Source organism: Psammomys obesus, unplaced genomic scaffold (genome assembly GCF_907164565.1).
Source record: "Psammomys obesus unplaced genomic scaffold, mPsaObe1.curated_primary_1811, whole genome shotgun sequence".
In the NCBI taxonomy this organism is placed as follows: domain Eukaryota; kingdom Metazoa; phylum Chordata; class Mammalia; order Rodentia; family Muridae; genus Psammomys; species Psammomys obesus.
Genome location: NW_026596166.1, coordinates 19434824 through 19461346, shown reverse-complemented (window position 1 = coordinate 19461346; position 26523 = coordinate 19434824). Strand labels below are relative to the sequence as shown.

Below are 26523 nucleotides of genomic sequence, written 5' to 3'. Positions count from 1 at the left end.
TTATCTATCTATCTATCTATTTATTTATTTATTTATTTATTTATTTATTTATTTATTTATTTATTTATTTATTTATTTATTTATTTATTTATTTTAAATGACCGGCGTTAGAGGATTTCCAGGAGCTTTGCTGGGGTCGGGGGTCTGGGGAATAACCGGGAATCGTGGTAGAATTGCGTGAGTGAGTAAAGCCAGGGAGGGCCATGACCAATTCTTTCCTCAAGAGCCTTTCCTGATTTCCTCCGCACCACACCTCTCTGGTGCTCCACACTCTTTCCCAGCGCAGGTGACCTCGGTGGCCAGGCCTGTCTTCTGCCGACGACTGGGGGGGGGGGGGTTCGATTTAAGCTCAGCACACTAAAATGTGGTCAGCTTGCATCGCTTCTTAACGCCGGGCACCGTGCTGATGCCCGTAAACGTTCATTTTGGGATCCGCTCCCATCTGATTAGTAAGCAAATCACCCACCGCCGACTAGGGAGCACTGGAAGGCAGCCTCCGGTGCCTGGGAGCTTCAGCTAGCAGCTCTCTGGCTGGGATTCTCTCCGCGGGGTTGGAGCTTGTCACTTTCACACTGGCGTTATCAGCCACAGCCTGACCGGGTGACACTGTATTTTTTTTTTTTTTTATCCCTTAACCACCCGACAGTGGGCGACCGGTTGGACAGTTCATTTCCAACAGAGGCGGGGGATGCCCCTGAAGTTCGGCTTCTCCCTTCGGGTTTTCCACCGCTTCCCCTCCCCCTTCCTGCAACGCCCCCGCACCTCCACCGCTCGCTCAGGGATTTGGAGGCACAGCGCTGGCCCTTTTCTTGCGCCAGCTGTAAACGGGTTCTCTGAATGAGTCTATGCCGGAGTCGCAAAGGCACAGAGCACAGCGGCCCAGGCTTGGGGTGTCTCCTGTTTCTAGGGGTCCGGGAGGTGCGGCCGTTCTCGTCACTGCAGCTAGGGACAGGCTCACGGCCGCGCGCCCGCCGCCGCCGCCGCCTCCATGCTGCAGCGTGGAGCGCAGCTCCTCTGGGCCAGGCGGCCGGCGTTGGCCGCACGCACCGCGCTCGGGAGCGGCTCTCCCAGGCCTGCCGGGGCGGCGGCTGCCTTCCCGGACCGCAGCTTCCCGGCTCGCGCCTGAACTGCGGACCGGTCCCACCGCCTGGGCCAGCGGGAGGGGCGCCCACCGCGCGGTGTGCAGCGGCGCGGGGAGGCGGTGAGCGTGTGCAGAGCGGCCGGAACCTTGTGTGTGTGCGCGCGCGTTTGTGTGTGTGTGTCTGTGTGTGTGTGTGTGTGTGTGTGTGTATTCGCGTGTGTGCGTGCATGCGTGTGTGCTACTCTTCATCTTCTTCCCTTGAAGATGTGAATGGCTTCTCAGCTTAGCCGGCCCTTAGGATTCTTGACTTTGTGGAGCTGCGAGAAAAACGCACCCATGTAATTCATGTCGTATGGTCGGTTATACCGGAAAACAAGGCGCAACTGGACGGGGGTGGGGCAGATGCATAAAACATCCTGGAAACGAGAACTAGAAAGGGGGTAGTAGAATTATGAATATTGGAAGACCTGAGAAGACTTTTGGAATTTGCCGGCTGCTGGCCCTTCCGTTTCTTGGCACGAACCTGGAGGTTTCCCACCCTTTCAAGTCGTCTTGGTGTTTCTCTGGTGTTTTGCAAGCCTCTCTCCAGCTATCTGCGTGTGTATATGTGTGTGTTTGTGCGCGTGTGTATGTGCGCACGCCTATCGGATGCATTTGACTGTCTTCTTTCCAACTGCCCAGAAGCAAATGTGTTAACTCGGAGATGCCCCTCCATGCGCAGGTTCTGGCAGAGCGTGGAGGACGAACAGACCCGTTTCCCTGGCTAGATTCTGGGCGGCTGCTTGGCTGTGGAACCAGGTGTACGTATCCCTTAATCCAGAGGCTTGGAAAGTGGCTGCACTAAGCAGCTCCCAGGTACATCGCAAGGTCAAGAGAGGGTCTTGCCGCTGTCTTCCCCCCGCCTCCCCCTGCATCTTGACTTTCCTGATTTGGTCCGAAGAATATGAACGTGTCTGTCCACAACATTAGAAGCCCAAACTTCAGCATTTCCAGCTGGTTTACTGTGCACACAAGGTAATGTGGATTGCTTTTCAAACTGCTTAACGAATCCCAGACGCTTCCTTAGCCCTTCAAGGACTCCCTTACTTTCCGGCGAAATGTCTCCAGCTTCTGAATTCCGAGGATTCCTGCTGTTGGAGAACTTGAAGGAGACGTGATCAAAGGGCTATGTGAGAAAGCCGCGGCTCACTTTGCCGGTAGGCTGGTGGGCTTCCGGACCGGATCTTGAGGAGGACCAGTACTGTTTTTCTCTCCCGGTGTGGTTCTGGGAGTGCTTGTGCAAGTGTGAGTGCGCGCGCGCCGGCAGAGAATGTGTGAGCGTGTGTGAGCGTGTCTGTGTGTGTGTGCGCGGCCGCCCTGCTTTTGCCCGCTCCCCGGGCGCGGAGCCACCGGTTTCATGGGGCGATTTGCGCTGATTCCCCACCCAGCGCGACCTACGGGCAGCGGCAGCAGTGGCGGGAGCCACCTCTCCGACTCCCTAGGATGCGGGTGCTGAGCTATGGCAAAGGGCAGCGGAGTGACGAGCGAGTCCCCAGTACGACTGTGAAAGCCACCTGGAGCCACCTTGCCTGGATCGTACCTGCGGGCAGAAAGTCTTCCTATGACCGCCTTTCCCCCTAGAGGCACCAGGTAACAATGATACTTGCCTCACCCACTTTCCTTTAAGGTCTTGCTTCTAGCATCGTATCTGCATTGCAGGCTACTTTACTTATTAATGTTTTGAAAATCATTAGGAAGGGTTGGGTATCCAAGGGCGCTTGCCCAGGGAGGGGGTATGCAGTTTCTGGTACGCAGAAATATAAGTCTGTACCTGAACACTTAACGTGATAGTGAAATCTAGAGATAGATGAACAAATCAAGCCTGAGGATAGTTTCTGAAAAGGGCCAGGCTTGTTGAACCTATCTGAAGGTGCCAGAGATGAATGGTTCCTTCAGGCTATGGTTGCTGCGGACCATTTGGTGTCCAACCCTCCAGATATTGGACTGAGATCCAGTGTTTATCACCCCCCCCCCAACACACACCTATCAAAGATCTCTTTTTTCTGTCCTCTCCTGAATGCTCCTGCCTCTTGTACCCAATTATTTTCCTTCCCTTGTGGTTCACAATCTTGCCAGATCCTTTTAGTAGTTGTGAATTATGCATCTGAAGACTTTGATGTGAAATGGAGTTTTCCTGGGACTTGCTTAGCATGGAAAGGAATTCATTGTCACGGGTGTGTGTTGAGACTAGGTGTTTAACTGTCAGGCTCTGGTTTGATGTAGCATAATAGAGCCGTGAAAGAGGTCGTTTTTTATGTCTAGGAGAACTAGGCGGAAAACCGAGAGCCACCACCCAGCCCCGGCACCGCTGACAACACCAGCCCTGGCCCCACCTGCTTTTTTCTCAGCGACCAACGCAGGCTTGTGCCCAGTGTTTGTTGTTTGTGTACAATAGGTATTTTGAAAATTCCATCCGGTGCTTTGATTTAAAAGCGAGTTGGATTTGCGACTGCCTAATTAACATATGGGGTTTGGTTATGTGAAAATGGAGATTCCCTTCATTGGAGGAAGCAGAACAAATTTAGTTAACTTCCAAAGCCCCTTATCCTTGAGCCTTGTTCATTCCATCCTCTCCTATCACCACAGTTGTTGCCTGTTCCCTACAGAACATTTCGCTTCTTTCTTGAGGGCGTTTGAATTAACAACATAAAAGCACTTCCAAAGTAGTCTCATCAATGTTTAATTCCTCTGTGAAGAAGGGCTGAAAAATTCAGTCTGGGAGTGCTGGTTGGTCTCCCGCCTTCGGGAGCTGCCTGCTGGCAGCACTCCACGGAGGTTTGGCCTGGTGAGTCCGCGGTTCGCTGATGTAGGAGGCAGAGACTAACCGATGGAGGTGGCGCGGAGCTGAGTGGAGTGTTGGGTGGTGTCTTCTGTTTTCTAACGCTGCTTAAGAAGTGCAGGGAGACTGCCCGTCTTCCATTCCTTTCGTTTCTATACATATCCATATGATGACATTTGCAGATTACAAGCTAAGTGGGTAGCTGTTCTAGTTGTCGCTGCACGATGAAGTCCCCAACTCCTGCTCTGGAGTCTAGATTCCGCTGCCGCTGCAGCCCTGGCAGGGTGGTGGTGCTACAAGGCCGTGTATGCAGCGGGCTTTGGGGGCTGGGCTCCACCACTGCAGCTGGCAGTTCTGCTTTGACACTACTTGGGGCGGGGCTGGAGAGCTCAGCAGGCACCCTGACAGACAGTGGGGCTCACCGTGGCTGGGGTGGCTACCCTAGTCTGAGGCACGGGAGATGGGAGATGAGTAGGTGGTGCAGTTTGACCATCTAGTATGACTACACTCCCCCCCCCCCCCGTTCTCTCCTCCCTACATGTGAGAATTCAAGAACATATAATGGAAAGCTGGCTACAAAAATTGTTTGACATTCAAACATTGCATGTTTTATCAGGATTGAAACCCGTGAAGCTAGTGAAGCTAAGTGCATATTTCCTGGATCACTATTCCTCCTTTATCTTCTCACGATCTCCCAGATTATATCAGGTCATTTGTAGGCTTGTTTTGTCTTCAATTAAAAAATGTAACATATAAAATCAAGTAATCTTGCACATAAATGCTCAAACATGAAGTCTAGGGAACCACTTTTCAGACACATTTAGTGTGTAACAACTTCGAGGAAGGGTGTAGAGGCCAACTCAACTCTGGCAATAAGACAAACCACGAATGTCTGAAGTCTAGGGAGAAAATAAGAAAGTCTCATTGCCTACATTCAAAAAGGAATAGAGGAAAATAAAACGCTAGAAAAATTATGGTATTTAAAGGATTAAAGAGAATTCCCCCTCCCCAATGTCTTCTTTTTTTGGTGAACTTATTTGAAATCTTTTGTGACTCAGAAAATCCTACAAACAAAGCTTACTTACATAATAAATACCTAACAGGGAGATGGCCTTTTTTTTTTTCCCTAAGTTTGTCTGAATATTGGACAACACATTAATTTGTAAGCAAATAACTCATACATATCCAGAAGATGACCACAAAATATAAAATTTCTGGTGAAAAATATTGGTACTTGAAAAATAAATATTTTTCCATCCCTGTTTCACTTCCCTTTAGCCTTTTCTCACTATGGATTTCATCTTTTCTGTTTCTTCATAAACATTTTTATTTTTTTAATTCAATTTTATTTATATATTTATTTATCACAATTTATTCACTTTGTACCTCCACTGCAGCCCTCTCCCTCATCTCCTCCTAGTCCTACTCCCTCTTCTCCCCCTATGTCCTTTCCACTTAGTCCCCTGATAGGGGAGGTCCTCCTCCCTTTGTATCTAACCCTAGCTTGTTAGATCTCATCAAGGCCAGCTGAATCATCTTCCTCTGTGGTCTGGTGGATTTCATCTTTTGCAAGCCAGTTCTTAGCTTTGTGTACCCATTCTTCAGGGAAGGCAGACAAATCCATAAACCAGAGTTTAAATGCTCAGAAGCCCAAACATACATTGGGATGATGTGATTCAGTTTTAGAAAAGCCATTCCTTTGTGGGACTTGGAGTTAATGTCAAATGTCATAAGGAAACAGAGCTGCTAATGTAGGGGGAAGGGAGGAAGGAAGGAAGAAAGAATGGAAGCTATGGCTGGATTTGAGATGTGACTTCCCCTTGTTAGATGTTATTCCTAGGTAGAGCTGTTCTGTGTCACTGATAGGTTAAAATACTGATAGGAAAATTTCCAGCCAAGAACTCCTCCTCCTTTACAAATACGGTTTTAGTCATTCCTAATGGAGGGAGGGGAGGGAATACAGGACACACAGGGGGGCAGAAGGGAGCAGAAATTCAGATTGAAAGAAGTTGACCTTAGATTTTCATCCTCTACATTACTTCTTTTACTGATTTTCTCTTTCTCTTTTAAAAAGAATGACCTTGAACGAGGCATGTATTTTGTGTTTCACATCTCTCCCTTTAAAGAAAAAAAAAAAAAAACAAGCCTGTAACATATACATAAACATTCTCACATATTTTCATTTTTATATGAGACTCATGTATGGGTTTGTTTGGGAAAGAAGCTCATCAATGCATGTCTCTCAATGATAGCAGCCTAAGGTAATTTCTTTCTTTCTCCTCCAGAGAAATTGAAGAGATGTAGGTATCTGAGAAGAAATGCTAAATCTTTATTATTATTTTTTTAACTTTTTTTCTCCCTTGCCATTGTAGATTCTTGGTGTTGAAGTGTTATCCCCTTGTATGTATTTAAGTGTGGTCCCAGTTACACCCACCTCCCTCTTCCTTTAAGGAGCATCATTTTCCCATGTCCATTTAAACCAGTGCACTGCTGCTTGAAGCAGTTTTGGCTTTGTGGATTTGCTGAGTTTTCTCGCTGGTGAAATTAGGACCAAGGTTTCTGCTGACTCGCTTGCTGTGCTGTTACGTGGTGGTAAGGATGAGACACTTGCAGCTAGCAGTGTTCCTGTCTAGCAGTGAACCTCTTTCACAACCACTGCTCAGCTTGTTAATCAAATACATGGCACTGAAAGCATTTTTGTCAACATGGAAGTAAGAGGAAGAAGAGAAGCCACTTGAAATTTTCTAAAGAATAAACTAGATAAACTCTGTCTCATTCGAGGGATTTTGTTTACTCAGATATTTTTTTTCAATTTTTTTCCTCCCCCCTTTTTTTGTAAAAACAGTTTTAAGCTTTATGAATCATGGAAGAGTAAATGATTAAAACGTAGGCCTCATACATGTGAGTGTAACTCTCTAAGATACACGACTAACTGATTTTGCTAAATCATTCCATTGAGACACGTACACAGTTAAGTTTTGAGAACAGATCCACTTATTCAATTCCCATAGCTCACACTCTCATTCATGTGACATCATTCAATCTCAGGACCTAAGGAATCGTACCTTATGCATTCTGTGGTGTATGCATGGTGAAGTTAATAAGCTATTGTGTTTATAATTATAGGAATTGTTTTAGCTAGAGGTAAACTATTTTTAATTATACTCCACCATCCTAAATTATACAGTACTATGAAGCGCTCAATAGGTAAAGAGGAAATAGAAGAAATTTTTTTTCAGAAATAGTTAATGATACACTTAAAGCATTTTTTTTTAAAAATCAGACTGTTCTGGTAGGATACTGCTCTGACAGGAGGCTTTTTGCCAAGCTATATGACAATTTAACAGTAATTATGAATGATAGGTAACAAGTGATAGAAAATTACAGTAATTATACAGTTATATAAATAGGCTTTAGTATTTAAACTACATAAAGAACATATAATATGTATCTGAAACTGGCTTTGATAGCTCATATTTCTTAATGTACAAGGTTATGTGGGAAATTATCTCTTTAAACAGGAATTTCCAAGGTTATATAGGAAAATACCAAATGATCATTTTTTTCTTTCTAGAGAGTACATTCATGAAAAATATATATAATGTTATATTTTATACTCCTTTTTAATATTCTTATAGAAATTATAAATATTTTTATATATAGTTATATTTTAAACATATATATGAGTGATATACCACACTGCAAAGACTTTCAATGGAGTTTCTTAGAATTAGTGTTACAGTTCCAATGAAGCATGATTGCAGGATTTGAAAAGAAAATTGAAGGATTTTTTTTTTTTATTACTACAGAAAGGGGAAAGGATAAATGATTAAAGTTATGAGAGCTTTTAACAAATGTTAGGAAAGTTTCTGAAATCTTAGGAAAAGTTTGGAAAAAAAAACACTATTTCAAGACATGTTATTATATATATTATATTATTTATTACAATTTATTCTCTTATATTCCAGCTGTAGCCTTTGCCCTCATCTCCTCCCAGTTTTATCCTCCTCCCTCCCCCTCCATGCCCCTTCCCTAGTCCACTGATAGGGGTGGTCCTCCTCCCCTAGTATCTGACCCTAGCCTATCAGGTACCATCAGGACTGCCTTGGATCCTCTTTTTCTGTGGCCTAATAAAGCCACCTCACCAGGGGGAAGTGACCAAAGAGCAGGCAACCATGTTCATGCCAGAGTTTGCCCTGGCTCCCTTTACTAGTGAACCCACATAGAGACTGAACCATGGGCTATATCTGAGCAGGTCCTCTAGGGCCTCTCCATGCATGGGCCTTGGTTGATTCATTAGTCACTGTAGGCCTCCCTGGGTCCAGATTTTTTTTTTTCTTTGTTGGCTATGAGTCTGAGCATCTGCTTTGATATACTGTGGGGTAGAGTCTTCCAGAGGCTCTCTGTGGTAAGCTCCTGTCCTGTTTCTTGACTTCTGATGTCTGTCCTATCTGCCTTTCTGAATGAGGTTTCAGCCTATTCCTTAGGACCCTGCTTGTTTTCTACCTTCTTTAGGACTATAGATTTTATAATTTGTATCCTATATTATATGGTTAATATCCACTTATAACTGAGTGTGTGCCTTGTGTGTCTTTCTGCTTCTAGGTTACCTCATTCAGTATGATCTTTTCTAGTTCCATCCATTTGCCTGCAAATTTCATGATTTCCTTGTTTTTAATTGCTGAATAGTATTCCATTGTGTAAATGCATCACAACTAATGTTTACTTTAAACAGGGACAGAAGCTAAACAATGTTACTCATCTTAACCTAGTTCCCTTTGCTCTTTTCAGCTCCACTGAGGAAGTATTAACATTCCAGGAAGGAATATTTTACCTACTTTCTACATGCCATTCTCTTTTGACTTCATCAAATCAAAGAAGGGTTTTCCTTATGCTAAGCATGCACTCTGCCATTGAGCTTACCCCAGCCTCATTTGACAACTCAAAATAGGATTTCCTGGACCTCAGTGACATCACTTCCAAAGCTATAGGCTAGTCACATTAAATTAATTTACTACTAGAAGCATACTAACTACGTTAAAACTAACTCTCCCCTTCTTAATTGTATCGAATGAAGTATTTTTCTGACTTGATTTTTTTAATTGAAAGAAATATCTTTTTATTAAAAGCAATTTTAATAATTGAACCCATCTATTTTATGTTTGAAAAACATAAGAAAGTTATATATTCAAGCAATATTAAGGGAACTAGGAATATTTTGATCATATGATGCAAAAAGGGGGAAATTATACTATATCCAGAATTTTATTAGAGCCAGATTTCTGAGTACTGGGAAATAAGAAATGATTGATTTATATTACCAATAAATGTAAAAATAATGGTAACAGGTTTATGAAATACAACTGATAATATTTCTGTATGATAATTATCAGTCATGTAAATTTACTTCTAAAATAATTTGTTTAAAATATTGAGTGCTTTGTTTATTCACACAGTATAGCAAACTCCTTTATTTTTCTTATTTGATTAACTTTGATTTTATATGTAAGAATGTTCTGTCTGCGTGTATGCATATGCAACATGAAAATGCCTATAATTTATTTATCAATATTGATGCTTTATTAGACATGGATACATATTTTAGTAACACTGCTAGTCACAGATCTTTTAATTGACTATGTCCCATTCAATACAACTGTATGCAATTTAAAGCTGAAATCATCATGCTATTTATAGGAATTATGGAAGACAGTCAGGAAGCACATTGTGCTGTGACCTTTGAACATATTTTCTTAATAACATGAATGATATAAACATCTAAGTTTGAGTACATTTATTGACTGATATTGCTCCTCTTTTGCTGTGTATTTTGTAGTGGGTATGAGATTGGGAAATCATAGTTGTGTTTTGGAGGGTTTGATTTTTTTGATGTGGTTATCAACATGATATTTGAAGTTTTGTAACTTATGTCTAGCGCTGTGCAGTCTGCGATGCAAGCCTTTTAACCTCTCTGAACTTCACTTTCATCGCTTACAAAATGAGCTAGTGTGACTATAGGCTCCGATTGTTTAGTAGCTGCAGTGTTATCATATATTCAGAACACGGGTGACTTCATAGTGATTGTGATCTTCTCATCCTTAGCTGTCATGAGCCTAAGGAAGGAACAATAGAGGTAAGGGGAAGGGTTTAAACCCTGTGGTAGCAATAGTAAAACTATAAAGTTACAGTGCCCACACAGAGTGTTCAGAGGCCAAGCAGAAGATGCAAAACAGGGGATTTCCCCACGTTTAGGAAATCTTAGGAAGTAGGAACTGGTTCACCGGTCAGTGCATGACCTACCGAAACCCACTGCCATTGAGATACGTGTTGACTCCTGGTAGACACAGAACTATGAAACTTCTAACTTTTCTTCACATGTTTTCAATCTTCTCTTTCTAGCTTCTTTGCCATGTTTTGCTTTGACTAAACTTCAGTAACATCAAAATCACTACGCTGAATGCTATTCCATATTTATATTAAGTATGTCATAATGTCATACTGTTGGTTGATACAAAATTTTGGCATTCTGTTCTTAATTTTGCCATTTTATAGCTTCTATTTTCATGGGGGGGGGATTATCGTATATGGAAAGCCTTATTCCTGGTAATGGAACTTGGTATTAAGTATTAGAACTGAATTACTTCACACTCTCAAGCCAGAACTTTTTGCTTATATACACACTATGTAGAGACAATTTTATTTTATTGCTGTTAACCTTCTTACATTTTTATGCTCAGTAATGTTTAGTCTTATTAGTCTGAACATGCTTTTTTGACAGATTCTGGTTTGTTTGTTCCACATTTCATTGAAACATAGAGTCAATGCCAACAACCAATGTGGATCATTTCTGCTTTTTACTTGGACCAGACTTGTGTAGAAAAAAAGACTTGTGTCCTTTTTCTACTTGAACTTTAACAGAGCCTTAGATACCTTAACACATACCTCTAAGATAGACATAGGAAGAAAATTATTTCTGTTTCTGAATTTAGAGTCTAATAAAGTGTCCAAGAATGCTTTCTTACCATTCCTATTACATGCTTTACTCAATTTGGTCAAGTTACATAAATATTTCTTGCAATACCTCATACATACTGTGATGGCATTCTTCATGAGCACCATACAAACAATGAAATAGAGAAAGAAAAAAAAATGTATATTACTCACTCACTCACTCCTAAGATATTTAGCTGAATGTACCAGGGGCTTTCAGATATAAACAAGAATGATTATAATCATGTTCTTTATACTTTTTGATGATTATTAATTTGTTATTTAGTATATGGATACTCTCCCATATCCCCTCAAGACACAAGTCAAAAGGGTGTAGATGCTACTCTGTCACAGCTTCAGTCTAGACCAACAGAAAGCTGTCTTTCTAGGAGAGAAACCTAGTACAAAAACAGTTCTATTGATAATCCCATATACTTGCCTTTTAATTTATGGCCAAACTTACATAAATGGTTTATTTCAAGAATATTAATTAGGTTATATGTTCTTTTCAAAATAAAACCAGCCACCTCCAAGCAGCCTCTTCAGCTTTCTTGGATGAACTCTTTTTTTAAAAAAAATCATGTTATTTATTTACATTACATCATGATTGCACCTTCCCATCCCTTCTCTCCTTAACAGTCCCTCCTTCTTCCCTCCCTTCCCACCTCTACCCCTCTTGTCCTTCTCATAAAAGGGGAGGCCTCCTGTGGCGATCAACCAGTCTTGACATATCAAGTTGCAGTATGATTAGGTGCATCTTCTTCTATTGAGGATAGACAAAGCAGGCCAGTTACAGAAATGGACTCAAAGGCACACAATGTAGTCAGAGATAGACCTGTTCCCGCTTTAGGAGTCCTTCATGAAGACCCAGCTGCACAACTGTTCCACGCATGCAGAGAGCCTAGGTCTGTCCTATGCATGCTCTCCGGTTGGCAGTTCAGTCTCTATGAGCTCCTAATGAGTCCAAGATACTTGATTCTGTAGGTTTTCTTGTGGTATCCTTAACCCTCCCCCCGGCTCCTTCAATCCTTCCTCACCCTCTTCCGCAGGATTACCTAAGCTGTACCTAATGTTTGGCTATAAGTCTTTGCCTCATTTTCAATCAGATTACTTGGGAAGCCTCTCTGATGACATTAAGGCTAGACTCCTGTCTGCAAGTATAGCAGAATATCAGTAACTGTTTCAGTGGTGGCCTACCTATTGCTGGATGAGTCTCATGCTGGGCCAGCTAGTGGCTGGATGGCCCCTCATATTCTGCGCTATCTTTTAAATTTATTTAAATTTTAGTTATTATTATTTATTACAATTTATTCACTTTGTATCCCTGCTGTGGCCCCCTCCCTCTTCTCCTCTCAATTCTACCTACCCTCTCTCCTCTCCTCCTCTGTCCTTCCCCTAGTCCACTAATAGGGGAGGTCCTCCTCCCCTTCTTTCTGACACTAGCTTATCAGGTCTCATCAGAACTAGCTTCATTGTCTTCCTCTGTGGCCTGGCAAAGCTGTACCACTCCAGGGGGAGGTGATCAGAGAACCTGCCACTGAGTTCTGTTCTTTTTCCCCTGCACATCTTGTAGGGAGTACATCTTCCTAACAAGGTGAGAGAAATTGATAGCAGGAAGTGATAGCAAATCTCCCTTTACCTGATATTCCCTGATGAACCAGTCTTTATATACTGACTATGGACCATAATCTTTTTTTTTCTTTTTTTATTATTGTTTATTATTATTAGTTACATTTTATTAACTCTGTATCCCAGCTGTATCCCACTCCCTTATTCCCTCCCAATCCTACCCTCCCTCCCTCAGCTTCTCCCTGCCCCTTTCCAAGTTCACTGATTGGGGAAGATCTCCTTCCCTTTTGTCTGGCTGTGTTTTATCAGGTATCTTCAGGACTGGCTACAAAGTCTTCCTCTCTGGACTAGCAGGACTGCTCCTCCTTTGGGGGGTGGGGAGGTCAAAGAACCTGCCATTGAGTTTATGGACCATAATCTTGAATGCTATTCTTTTGGTGCATTATGCTTAAAGGGCTTTACATATAATGTGAATGCAAATAGTTATCAAAACTGATACACAAAGTATAAATATAGTTAAAACTTTTCTTATGGACCCCCTGCCTCCACAGTATATGAGATGATTGCAAAGAGCCTTCAGGGGCTAGGGCATTGCATACTCCAAGCAAGTTGCAGTAATTCTTCTTCTTTCTTTCTGCCTTAATTATATGATTTTTATTTGATTTACTTTACTTTTTTGTGCATTTTTTTCAGACCTTCAGTTTCACTTTTTAACTTATAACTAATTTATTAACAAAAGTGCACACTTGTTGAACATGACTAAAAGGCTTAAGCCTTCTTCTGAAGCAACACATGATCTTTCATGTCATACAGTTTATAAGGGAATTACTGAAGGATACTAACATGTTTTAGATACTATGCAGTAGATAACAGTAAACATCATCACATAGTTATGTCACCCTATGTCTCTTCTTTTGAGAAGGCACTCTACATTAGGGGCTGTAGATTTTTTACTTTCACTTCACATGGTAGATGTACAGATCATCTCCACTTTTTAGGTATCCAAACTGAAACACAGAGCATTTAATTTTAGATAGATATAGTATCGACTAATAGATGAGAAGGTTGGACCTCAAAGCTGAGTACTTCTGATTCTAAAGCAGGTGCTATGGCTTCTATGCCTGGGGATTTCCCCATTATCCTACCTCTCATGATAGTTTGGTGATGGTTATTACATAAATGTTCACCAAACTCTTTCTTTGATGAGGCCAAAGTCAAGTTATTTTCTTGACTTTTTACATCAGTTTATAACCTGCCAAATTTTACATTTGTATGTCTATCAAAGGCTTTATAATTATCCATTAGGGATTTAGAATTTACTAGCTTTTGAAACTTTTATCCTGAGTCTAAGATAGGAATGTATGCTAAAAAAATACTTTTAAACTAATTTAATTCCAAATTCTCATCTCTGTAACGGCCTTACAAGCTATTGTAGAGTCACATCTATATCACTGGTGATTATTAACTGTATTCCTAGGACAGAGAAATCAGAGAATTTTTCTGTGTTGGGATGACATAATACTTAGAGATCCTACATCTGTCACTAAAATATTGGCCTCTGTGTAACCATGCCCTACATTCAGCTTGTCATTTTTTTCCCCTTTGACCTGAGATCGGTGCAGGCTGTAGAAGGACATCTTTACTGAGTGCTCAGGTTTTACTCCTATTACCTTCTCTCTTTGGTACAAAACCAAGAAGAGTCCAGTAATAAAGCCAAAGCTTGAATCACTGTTTTTGATGATAGTTTGGCAAAGTCTGTTCATAAATCCAGAAAATTTCAAGACAGTTCTTCTCCAGAGTAAATTCTCTAGTGTGTCCTCATTTGGGGTCTACTTTCTCTTGAAGGAATGTAAATGTCAACTGAAGGTAATCTTAGGGAGAATGGACTTTTCTTCCTTTCATCCTAAATTAGAATTGTCTGTAGCTTGCTTTGAACAGGGGTGTAGCAGAAGTGCTAGACAATAGTTTACAATCAAATCATCTCAAAACCATGGGTTCTTCAATTTTTGTCCCTCTGGGAAAATATCTCTAAATATGCAAAGAATCTCTCTAGTTAGGTCTCTCTGTTGAAATCAAGTAGACCCTATGGCATCCAGCATCGGTAGCCAGCCACATTGATGAGGCTACCTGAGAGTACCCGGACACAATTGAGCCTTGAGAATTACGGTAGCATGAATAACCCCAACTATGGAAAGCAGACAAACCAGCTAGCAAGCAGAGTTGAAACAAAATCATTTACTGACAAGTCATGAACAAGGAAAATGGGTGTTACTTTTAACCACTGCATTATGAAGTAGAAATTGATTCTGAGCTGTGCACCCTGGGTAAAAGAGATGTTAGTCAGACACCATGGATCTTTAGGAAGGAAAAAAAAGTTCTCATCATTGAACAAAATTCTTTTAACAGTGTTTACTTAAAATTTCCCTCCGGTAGGCATACCGCCTTCAGTCTATGATTTAATGGATTTCTAAGGAAGAATTTTTTTTTCTAAACTTTAGCAAGTGTTTGCTGATTCCACAATTGGTTTCTTGTCTAAGATATTTCCTAGTGTTGCTGAATGTGTACAATACAAACGTCAATTTTCCTGATTCTAAAGCAGCCACTTCTGACTTCCTGTGAGAAGTTTCCATTGAAAGGTCATCTTCTTTTAGCTCTGACATGAGCATTATACCTAGGAACAGGTGAGGCTTGTTTCTCTATATTGAATTTGGGCTTGAATTAGTCCAGTCTGACATTCTCTCACTGTTGAAATTATATTTTATTTTTTGTTCTAATTGCTCTTTAGCAATTCATAGTTCCTATTCACTTCTTCAGTAAATTAAATTTAGATTGAGCAATTTATGCTGGGATTTTACCACTTTATTGTTATTCAAAGCTATATTATAATTTCTTTTACTGACATACTGAACTGCTCTACCCGGAATTCTCATAGTTTATAGTTATATTAAATTCATCAACAATGTATTTTTGTTTAGGTAAAGAACGACATTAGAAGGAATTTTGAAAGAAAAACAGAACTTCAGTGAAATATATCAATCTTGATGGAAAATGTGTCCTCTGCTATTGCTGATTGACTAAATTTATTGACACTTTGATGTCATGTATTTTAAATGTTTTATTTAATTATGTCATTTATTTAAATGACAATATTTTAAAATACTGGCTTTATCAGGTGGCTATAAAACATTCTATTTATGTGCTACATCAGAAAGAAGTGAGTTCCAGTTTTTAATCACTATCACTGTGCTGATGTTTACATTTAATACTGATATTTATAACCTTCTTGTGTAGTATACACACACACACACACACACACACACACACACACTCAAGCACACAGGAGAATACTCATTCTTGAACTGTGAAAAAATATTACAATTAACTTTGGGCAGAGTGCTAGAATTCCTAGGGAAGAAAAGGGAGATAGAAAGACCTGGAGAGGAGAGGAACGCCACAAGGAAAACAACAGAGCCAAAATACGTGAGCCCAAGAGGGCCTGCAGAGACTCCAACCAAGGACCATGCATGGAGAAGCCGTAGACCCCCTGCTCAAAGAAGCCCATAGCCTGCTCAGTTTCCAAGTGTGTTCCCTAGTAAGGGGTAGAGGGGATGTCTCTGACATGAACTCAGTGGCTGGCTCTTTGACCACCTCCTGTTGAGGAGGGGGTGCAGCATTGCTAGGCCACAGAGGAAGATGATGCAGCCAGCCTTGATGAGACCTGATAAGCTAAGGTTAGATAGAAGGGGATAAGGTCATTCCCTATCAGGGGACTAGGGAAAGAGCATAGAATGAGAAGAGGGAAGGTGGGTGGGACCGGGCTGAGGTGAGGGAGGGGCTGAAGCTGGGATACAAAGTGAGGAAACTGTAATAAATAAATATGTAAATAAAATTAAATTTAAAAAAATAGGGTAGTTTACCCCTATCCTGGAGTTTGACCTGTAAACACAAATAAACTCTTTTCTTCCTATGTTAAACAACAACAAACAGTACAGTAACATTTAAATACATTTTTAAATGAAAATTGCATCATCTCTTCCCTCCTGTTCACTTCCTTGGTCCTTCCCATGCCTTACCCAACCTCCAAGTCTTCAGAAGTGATTATCTTACCTGGAATATCTACAGAAATTAGGAAAATAGATGAGAACCATAATTGTGTGTGTGTATGAGAGAGAGAGAGTCTGTGTATGTGTGTTTGTTTGTGTGCATTTGTGTGTGTATGGTGTAAGATAGAAAGCAGTACAGTAATTTAAAGATAAGAATGGAACAATAGTAGTACTTAACTAGGGAGAGAAAGGGAGTTAACTGCAATGTTCTTTTGAAGTTTTTATTCCTCTGTCTCTTGTACTATGCCATTTGTGAAATATCACTAATATTTGGAATAAGAACTGTGAGCTCTCTCAAACCGACTTCAAATACCTGATAAGAAAGTTTTCTTGATTATGTAGTAAGTAGAGATGTCCTTGATTCTTCTTTGGTGGAAAGAATCCTGAGGAACTGCATTCATTTGGAATTATCACTCTTTTTAACAAATTGTCTCAATCAAATAAATATACAAACTCCAAATTAATTGAATAATGTAATAACTAAGGAGAAATTCACACATTCAGATGAATGGTCACAAAGACACAGAGGAGTAAGTAGATAGGTCTAAGCTTGTTGGGATCCAGGGTAAGTGGCCATGATTCTATTGCATCAGATTTTCTTTCAGTACCTAGGCCAATTGGACTCAGATAGCAACAAGAGATTTCTTTGATGCTTTCCTAGTTCCAGCTGGAATCTCTTGGTGCTCACCATGGCAAGAGGAATCTTATGGCAGCTCCTGACTCAGCTTTGCAATTGTTGAAACGCATGATTTAGACTTCGAGCTGGCATTACTCCTTGGTGCTTGCTCTCTGAGATGGGAAAGCAAGAGCGTAATAGCTTCACATAATCACAGCACAACGTACAAAAGCAAAAGGCGAAAGACAAAGACCGCAAGGAAAGAAGGAGTGTCAGAACCGTTCCCAATACTGTCCTTGTCAGCTCCAGTTCTGTGAGCCTAGTGTTTTTATAATCACAGAACGTGGAAGGAACCAAGCTGCTGAAAGTTGATGTTCACAGCCTTGCACATTTTCCTTTCTCCTCCCATCTCTGCCTCTTTTCTTTTCTCCTTTCTCAGAATTATTTTCTATAAAAGGCCACTCCACTGTCTACAGTAAAATTAAAAAAACACAAACAAACACACTTTTGTCAAATGCTGATGTTTTGCTCTGATTGTAAGTATTGTCTGATCTAAGTCTGCCTAACAAGCTCTGCTATTTTAGAGAAGCAAATTGAAATTTGTCAGGCCAAACTTATTGTAAAATCTTGGAAATGAATAGATTTAATTAAATTTTTACTACAGGTAAAATTATATTTGTTTGGTTTCGTTGAGAAGTTATTTAACACCTGCATTATTCATTTAGTCTTGCTTTGCCCTACTAAGTTAGTGCACCAACAGCCTATTCACATACATATATGAATATATATATATATATACATACATGCATATATATATGCATATATAATCTGTGTATCCTCCATCCATCTACTTTGTAACCTCATCTTACTGTTAGTCTTAGGGTTTCTATTGCTGTGATAAAACACCATGACCGTGGCAACACTTATAAGGAAAACGATTTAGTTGGGGCTCTCCTGCAGTTTCAGAGATTTAGTCCAGAGATTTAGCAGCAAGTACAGAGACACCAGGTAGACATGGTACTAGAGAAGGAAGTGAGAGTTCCACATCTGGATCTGCAGTCAGCAGAAAAATAGAAGAGCCACTAGATCTGACTTGGACATTTGAAACCCTCAAATGACTCAGTTCTTCCTAAAGGCCACACCTAGTCCAACAAGGACACACCTCCTAATGTCACTCCTTAAACATTAAAATATGAGTCTACCGGGGCCATTCTTTTTTTGCATTTTTTGTTAATTATTATTATTTATTAAAATTTATTCACTTTGTATCCCAGCTGTGGCATCCTTCTTTGTCTCCTCCCAATCCCACCCTCCCTCACTCTACTCTCTCTATGCCCTTCCCCTAATCCACTAATAGGGAAAGACTTCCTCCCTTTCTGTCTGACCCTAGACTATCAGGTCTCATTAGGATTGGCTACATTGTCTTCCTCTGTGGCCCTGCAAGACTGCACCCACCAGGGGGAGGTGATCAGAGATACTGATACTGAGTTCATGCTAGAGACAGCCCCTGCTCCCCTTACTAGGGACCCCACTTGGAGAATGAGCTGCCTAGGGCTACATCTGAGCAGGGGTTTTATGTCCTCTCCATTCCTGGTCCTTGGTTAGGGTATCAGTCTCTGTAGGGCCACCAGGGCCCAGTTGTTTTGACTCTGTTGGTCTCCTTTTGGAGCTCCTTTCCCCTCCAAATCTATTTCCCCCTTCTTTCATAAAATTCCATGCATTCTGCCCAAAGTTTGGTTGTAATTCTCAGCCTCTGTTTTGATACCTCGATCACTGGAGTCTTTCAGAGGTCATCTGTGGTAGGCTCCTGTCCTGTTTTCTGTCTTCTTCTGCTTTTGATGTCTATTGGGTTTCCCTCTGGATTGAGCATCTTCCCTAGGGTCTTCCTTGTTATTTAGCTTCTTTAAGAGTATAGAATGTTTATGAGTTTAGAATGTTTCTTTAGGAGTGTAGTATGTTTATTATATATTATATATCTAATAACCACTTCTGAGTGAATACATACCATGTGTGTCTTTTCGCTTCTGGGATACCTCACTCAGTATGATATTTTTTAGTTTCCAGCATTTGCCTGCAAATTTCATGATTTCCTTATTTTTAATAGCTGAGTAGTATTCCATTGTGTAAATTTACCACAATTTCTGTATCTATTCCTCAGTTCAGGAACATCTGGGTTGTTTCCAGGTTCTGACTATTACGAATAAAGCTGCTATGGACATTGCTGAGCAAATGTTCTTGTTGTATACTTGAGCATCTTTTGGATATATGCCTAGGAGTGGTACAGTTGGATTTTGAGGTAGTACTATTCCTAATTGTCTGAGAAAGTGCCAGATTGATTTCCAGAGTGGTTGTACAAGTTTACTGTCTCACCAGCAATAGAGCAGGGTTCTATGGGGCTATTCCTATTCAAACTCTTTATAGAACACAAAAAAGCTGTCAGTACATATTTGCATACATATCTCTATATACTATGAATTCACACATAAACACATTCTCTAATTCAGGGTGCTAGTAAATATATGATGTGCATAAACTGTTCATAATATCCCACTTTAAATAATTTATGAATAAATTTTAAGCTGAAAGGTAGTGTGTATACAACCATCTTTTATTATTTATAAAATAGATTTAAATGAAATCACACACAAAAAAAGGAAATGCCTCAAGTTACACATGATTTTACAGACCCTGGATAAGGCCCATTTCTGTTTGTGAAATGAAGATCACATGAATGTTATTTCATTATCATGATTTATTTTTAGTGATACTTGAACATAAAATTCTTCATTTGTATCGACACATTTTTTTTTGTGAGTCCTAAAACTTTTTGTTAAAGAATCTTATTTTCTTATCAAACTTCTTCTAAATTTTCTATTATCATTTAATTTTAGCATCATAGGTGACAATAGAAGACAGTAGTTCAGACAATAGATTGGAACAAGTATAAGCAAAAACTTTCTGTTTAATTTCAGGAAAAGAAGGAAGTTCAAACCTTCATGACAACATAGAGTGGGGAGGTCCAGCCCTGCTTTAGCGTAGCTGAGCTCTGCATTTTGCTTTATTTCAAGACCATACCATTATTGCAGTGGTTGCATAACAAATACTCTAATAAATAAAGTGGCAGCTAAAATTAATACATGTACAAATTTTGAAAAAAAACTCTGTGTTTGAGTTTTTAGTTAAATAACACATCTAAAAAGTAATACGGTATAGTGTATTGCATGGAATTAATAATGCAGGTTCTGGTTTGTGTAGCTCATATTAAGTAGGTTCAAGAAAGCTTTAGCAATATATATCTACAATTATTGATACAAACTGCACAAGTAAATAAAAAGACAGGGTCTTGATTGCCTAGCCTTATCTATTGAAATATCACTTATATCATTTTTACATTTTAATTGCACTCATTACACTTCAAAAGGGATCATATATTATCTAACTGTTGAATATTTATCTTCATCTTGGTTTAGTTCTGTATTGAGGAAGTGGAAATGTGAAATCCTCCTTTTGGTCGTCATTTATTAGTCAAAGAATTTTATACTTATTAAATAATTATGTTATGAACACATTTTGCATTGGGCAGTGGTGGTAGCGTTTGAAGAGAATGATACAATGCAGTTTAACAATGTTTAATATAATATAACATGTTGAATTATATATTAATAATAGGCTCCCAAATCACTAAGAAGGAAGTGATTCATGGACCTGTTCATGTAAAATATTTTGAGGTACAAAATCTTGAAATACAGACATTCAAATTTTGAAATAATATCTCCTACTTTAGTATAGCAGAAATCACATTTTCCTAGATAAGGATACTTTAGAATATTACAATTTTTAAGTGTAGACTGGCATAATAAATTCATACGTTTTATTAATGTGGATTGGAATTTAAGTTATTGGTTGTTTTTCTGCAGTTAACGCTATTTAGGATATATCATTGCTATTGTTTTACTAAAACCAACAATATGCTGATTATAACTCTCAACAAGGAGGATCTGCTGTAACTGATATCATCATTAATAATCTATTCAGATAATTCTTCAGAGGAGAAAAACATTGAGCAGGAAGGTTATCAGCAAAAATAGAATACAGCAAGTAATATAAAAATAGCATTAGCCTCCTTGTCTTTTTCAATCTGGGTAAAATATTCACGTTTTGATTTTATAATGGCTCCACAAAGTGTTCTTAAAGACTCATTTTCTAGGTTATATCTATACATGGTCCTTGGTTGGAGAAACAGTCTCATAGAAGACCCCTGTGCCCTAATATATTTGGCCCTTGTGGAGTTCCTGAGGGAGGGGGCTACAGCTGGATTACAAAGTAAATAGCCTGTGATTAATATAAAAAATAAAAATTATAAAATAAAATAGTTTATAGCTATTATTACAAAAAAAGACTCATTTTCTATTGAGGTAACTCTGAGCTATTCCAGATATAACCAGTGCCAGGCTACAGTGATAGTTTGTTTAAACAGTGGTTGAATTCTCAAATAGTTACTCTGTATCATTGTTCTGAACCTTAACTTGAATAATGCTTTTGACTAAACTAATGGTAATAGAGATAAAACAAAAAAGTAAAAAACAAAAATAGAACCAACTAAATAAACAAACAAAAACAAGAACAAACAAAGAAAAACCAGTGACTCTTATCTCTTTTCATATGCTATTATTTTACAGGTAACACAAAGGACTTATAATTTTACTAATTCTCTCTTTTTAAAAATTTATTTGGCCAGGTGCTATGTCTCATGCCTGTAATACCAGCACTCAGGGATGCAGAGACAGGTGGATCTCTGTGAGTTCAAGGCCAGCCTGGTCTAAAAAGTAAGGGCAAACAGCCAAGGCTACGTAGAGAAAGCCTGTCTCAAAAAAAAAAAAAAAACAAACAGAAAAAATAATTTAAGCACAATTATCAACTGGTGTTTTTATTTTCCTTAGTCTTAATCTCATTACTTTTCTGGCAATACCTTCTTTTTAAAATTTTAAATTTATTTTAAAAAATTTATTGACTTTTTATTATTTTTATTAATTAAATGTGTTTCATGGAGGCTGAAGAAATTGCTCAGTGATTAACTATTAACTACATTCTGCTGTTGAAGAGGACTGGAATTTGGTTCCCAGCATCCATATAGGTAGCTCACACTCACCTGTAACTTCAGCTCTATGGCATCCTATGCTTTCGGTCTTCACATGACCTGTACTCGTGTGTCCTCACATACCCACTCACACACATTTAAAAAACAAGATCTTAAAATCTTCAAAAATATGCTGTTTGACAATTTCTCACCTGCACAATCCATACTATTATCAACTGCTACTCTTTCGCATCTTTGTTTACTTCCATCACAAACTTCTTTCTTATTTCATGAGTCATTGAGTTTAATGAGGCCATCTCTGTTTACTGGACAATGAGTTTGGAGCTACCTGTTGGACTCTGAGGTTAGTAGTGAATTTAAAACTAAAGGCACTAACTAGCTACTTTGGAAGAGCTTATTAGTTTCCAAGAGTGTGGCAGGAAGAAGTGGGTCAACATGAGCTCCTCCTCTTCCCATGACTGATTGTGGACAGGACCAGTGTTGCATGAGTCCAGTGTAGGTAACAACTGTTGCTTAATGATGGTGTGCTTCCAAGACCCTTTCCCTCTCTTTTGTCACTTAGATAATTTCAACCCCCTCTTCTTCAGTGTTTTATCAGCCTAAGGGGTGCTAGTAGTATGGATCTCCTGCTCAGAGCTGTGCCCACAGCTGTTGCTTGTTTTCAGTACCTTGGTCAACCTTGAGTCTCTGCAACACTCCCAGTCACTGGAGAAAGAGCAGCTTAGAGTATTTTTGTCTGGTCTTGTCCAAGTGGCCTAGGAGAGTGACCATGATGTCACTCTAAGAGCGTTTCTTAATAATTAGGTGATCAAATCTGCTTCTCTGAAGTATTCTCAAAGTTATTTTTTAATTTGTTGAGTATTCTTGTTTTAACAAATCCTTGTTTATCAACTTTGGTGCATTTGTTTCTAACAGCTATACAACACCATCTTCATTAAATCCTAATTTTAGAAATGAAATTTCAGTTTCACTTTCCTATAAATATATGTTATATTTGCAGTGACAAATGGGTGGAAATGAAAGGATATTTGTATTTCTGTACCCTTACTTGTACTGATAATATATGTGTACATGTGAATCAAGTGAACTTTATAAGGGACTACCTCAATATTAAACTTGTCTGTAAAGACACTTTTACTACTTAGCTATTCTTCTCATTTCAGAAGCTTGACTAAAGAATATCAGGTTAAGAGACTCCTAGAAATTTTATACTTTGTTTCCTCTGTTCTTCCTCTGGAAGAAACAATAAAATGTACTTGGTTTCTATTTATACAGTTGACAATCAAGAATGTTATTTATTAGAAATTAATTTTATTGCAAATAGAAACATCACTTTTCTCAATATTATCATTTTATGTGTTTACTGAAAGGTAATTTATAAATTGATCAGTTAATTGTTTTCTGGTCTTCCTTTCCTCAGCTGCTCATGTAACATTCGGTTCAAATTTTGTATGGAAGCTGCTCTTTGAGGAGAAGGGCTGTTTGCTATATTAGCTCTTAGTTTGCGTATTCTCTTTATATAATCCCATGTTCCTCTGTGAGTTTTAAGGAAATCACTTGTCAGAGAACATACAGTCAAAAAGTCTTCTCTCCAGCCTGGACCTCTTCTTAGATTGTCATATTTTGTATCTTTAACCCACTGATACATTCCTTTAATATATGTTTATTGGTGACTTTTATACATTACATACATACTGTTAGGCCCTGAAGTTACAGCAGTAAATGAGAGATATATGTTTTGTGGATTTGTAGAAAGGGCAGATTAGTAGGAGAGGGAATCCTTAAAATTTGGGGTAGTATTACTTACGAATGTTGTCTGGCTCTGCACGTACTGAAACAATTATGATAGGAGAGACAGGTGTGCCTCCCAGTGGGGGGTAGTAGTCCAATCATGAGGCTTCTTCTGGGTCTCTGTCAACCTGTGATCCCCATGGTTTGGAGATAGCACACGTTGAATTACAGCTTGTACCACACTGCTGCTCTGACTTGTGAATCCCCATTTAATGTGTGAACTGTTGCAATTCAGTTGTGAAGCTAGGCTCTTCTTCATCTGACTTTAAAACACACACACACACATGCTCTCACATATACACTCACGCACACACAGAAAAGGGGGGGTATTTAAATATATTAAAGATGCTAATTTGCAGAAGGAACGTTCTGCAGTTCTTCCTTAGATGTGGGATCTTCTCGTGTTTCCTTCTGCTTAGATAATATAGACTGTAGGGGCTCAAGTGCTGGCTGAAAATATGTTTAAATGATACTCCCCATTAGTCAAAACATATTGCTTTATGTTGTGTCTTGTATTAGTCGGCCTATTCAACAATAGAGCGCGGGGTTTTACTCAACAATCAGCATCATGCTCACTTCATTTGTGGCTATGCTTCCGTGCTGCTTTGTGGCCACAGAAGAGTTTCACGAAGCTCATTTATAAAATGATTTCATTGTTCTACTTCCACTCTCTCACATATTCACTGATCTTTACAGCTTATTTATATTAGAAAAAAAGAATTTGTTCTCTGAATAGCATTTACTAATTGAATAGTCTGTGTAGCTAACAGGGTCTTGTCCAAGCATGACTAAATTGCTTTAGGGTGTCTAAACATTCCAAGCTAGTACACTTCTCAGTGTTTTAGGTCATCTTTTTTCTTAAAGTTCTATTTTTTTGCATCATACCCTAGATTTTATTCACCAGAATTGTTAAGTATCTCTTTTTGAAGGTGGCCTCTCTGATATTTTTATTGGACATAAGTGCCATATTTTTCTTTCTTTTTTTCTATTTTTAAATTTTATTTATTTACTTATTATTAATTACAATTTATTCACTTTGTATCCCGGGTGTGGCCCCTCCCTAATCTCCTCACTCTCCCTGCCTCTTCTCCCCATGCCCCTCCCCTAGTCCACTGATAGGGGAGGTCCTCCTACCCTTCTATCTGACCCTAGCCTATCAGGTCTCATCAAAACTGAAGGCACTGTCCTCCTCTGTGTCTAGGCAAGGCTGCTCCTCCCTTAGGGGGAGGTGATTTTTTATTATTTTTTATTCTCACACTGAAAACATGTACATGTGTAGGCACTGGGGAGAAGAAGGCAAGCTTCTCAAGTGCTACATTCACTCCCAGGTCCTTTCGCTTACTAACATTTTGTGTCTGTGTTTTGGGAACCACCGTTCATTGTGTGGTGTTCATTCTGCATCAGAATGTTGTGCTGTCAGCATCACGTGAGTGACAGTACGGATCCACTCTCTGTCTTCCTCTCCATTAATATTTGATATCCGGACCTGATAAATGTGTTCACTACCTTTTAAACTTGTTTTATTTTGGTTCTTAGACTAGGTTTTAGTCTTATTAATATAGATCAATCGATTAGTATCAGAACACTGATACTATGTCTTAACGGTATAAAACTGCCACAGTTTTCTCAGATTTTCCCCAAATCCATTGAAATGAAGTACAAAATTTACTTGAAATTATTATTTAATGAGTTTTTGAATGCAGAACTAGAAAAGAACTAAGTAACCATTAGGAGATAGTTAAGAAAAGAAAGGAAAAAAAAAACTTCTGAATTAAGCCCAATGAAAACAGCATACACTGTCCTCAAGACCCTTCCAAATTCATCAGAGCAATTTGTCCAGTAAATTCGAAAGCAATAACATGATATTATTTTTCTTGTGGTCTCATCATCATTTCCTACAACTCTATGTACTTCCTTGGTCTTTTTTTAATTCCTGAAACCTTAGCTCTTATATAATTTTTTTCCTGTTCAAATTTAGCTATTCCTTCTGAACCCTTCTGTGGAGAATATTATTCATTAGAGACCTCTCCTGACTTATTTGTTCAAAAATTGTTTGTCTCTCCAGCATGAATTAATGCGGCTGATGCTCTATTCTATTGTTCTTATTTTTTGACGAGGAGACAGACAATAAACAGTTAATAGGTAACAATAAATACATTGAAGAAAATATGCAAAGTGACCTATAGAAAATCTGGATAAGGAGGACTGATACTTTATCAAGCTTCATAAGAAGCACATCATCTTACACGGTGCGATATCCTTTTTTAAAAAAAGAGGTTTAACAAGTAGGTCCTGAGGCTAAGCAGGAGCATAAGCTAAGGGAAGAATCCTCAGTCATAATAGTTGGCTATGTTTATAAAATAGTCAGGCAACATGCGGGCTGAGGGGAGTAAGCCATGGGTGAGAGTCTGTGTCGCTGGCTTTCCTTGTGACAGAAATCTTAAGGAAGAGAGGTTT

General features: G+C 39.2%; 1 protein-coding gene across 2 annotated transcripts in view; it reads left to right on the top strand.

Annotated features, from left to right (window-relative positions):
• Positions 1-1216: 1216 nt before the first annotated feature.
• Positions 1217-26523, top strand: part of Lrfn5 (leucine rich repeat and fibronectin type III domain containing 5) — a 321290-nt gene continuing 295983 nt past the window's right edge. For both annotated transcript variants that reach the window (XM_055595431.1, XM_055595430.1), the window contains exon 1: positions 1217-2710. The gene's annotated coding sequence lies outside the window, so the exon portion shown is untranslated. The remainder of the gene's footprint in view (positions 2711-26523) is intronic.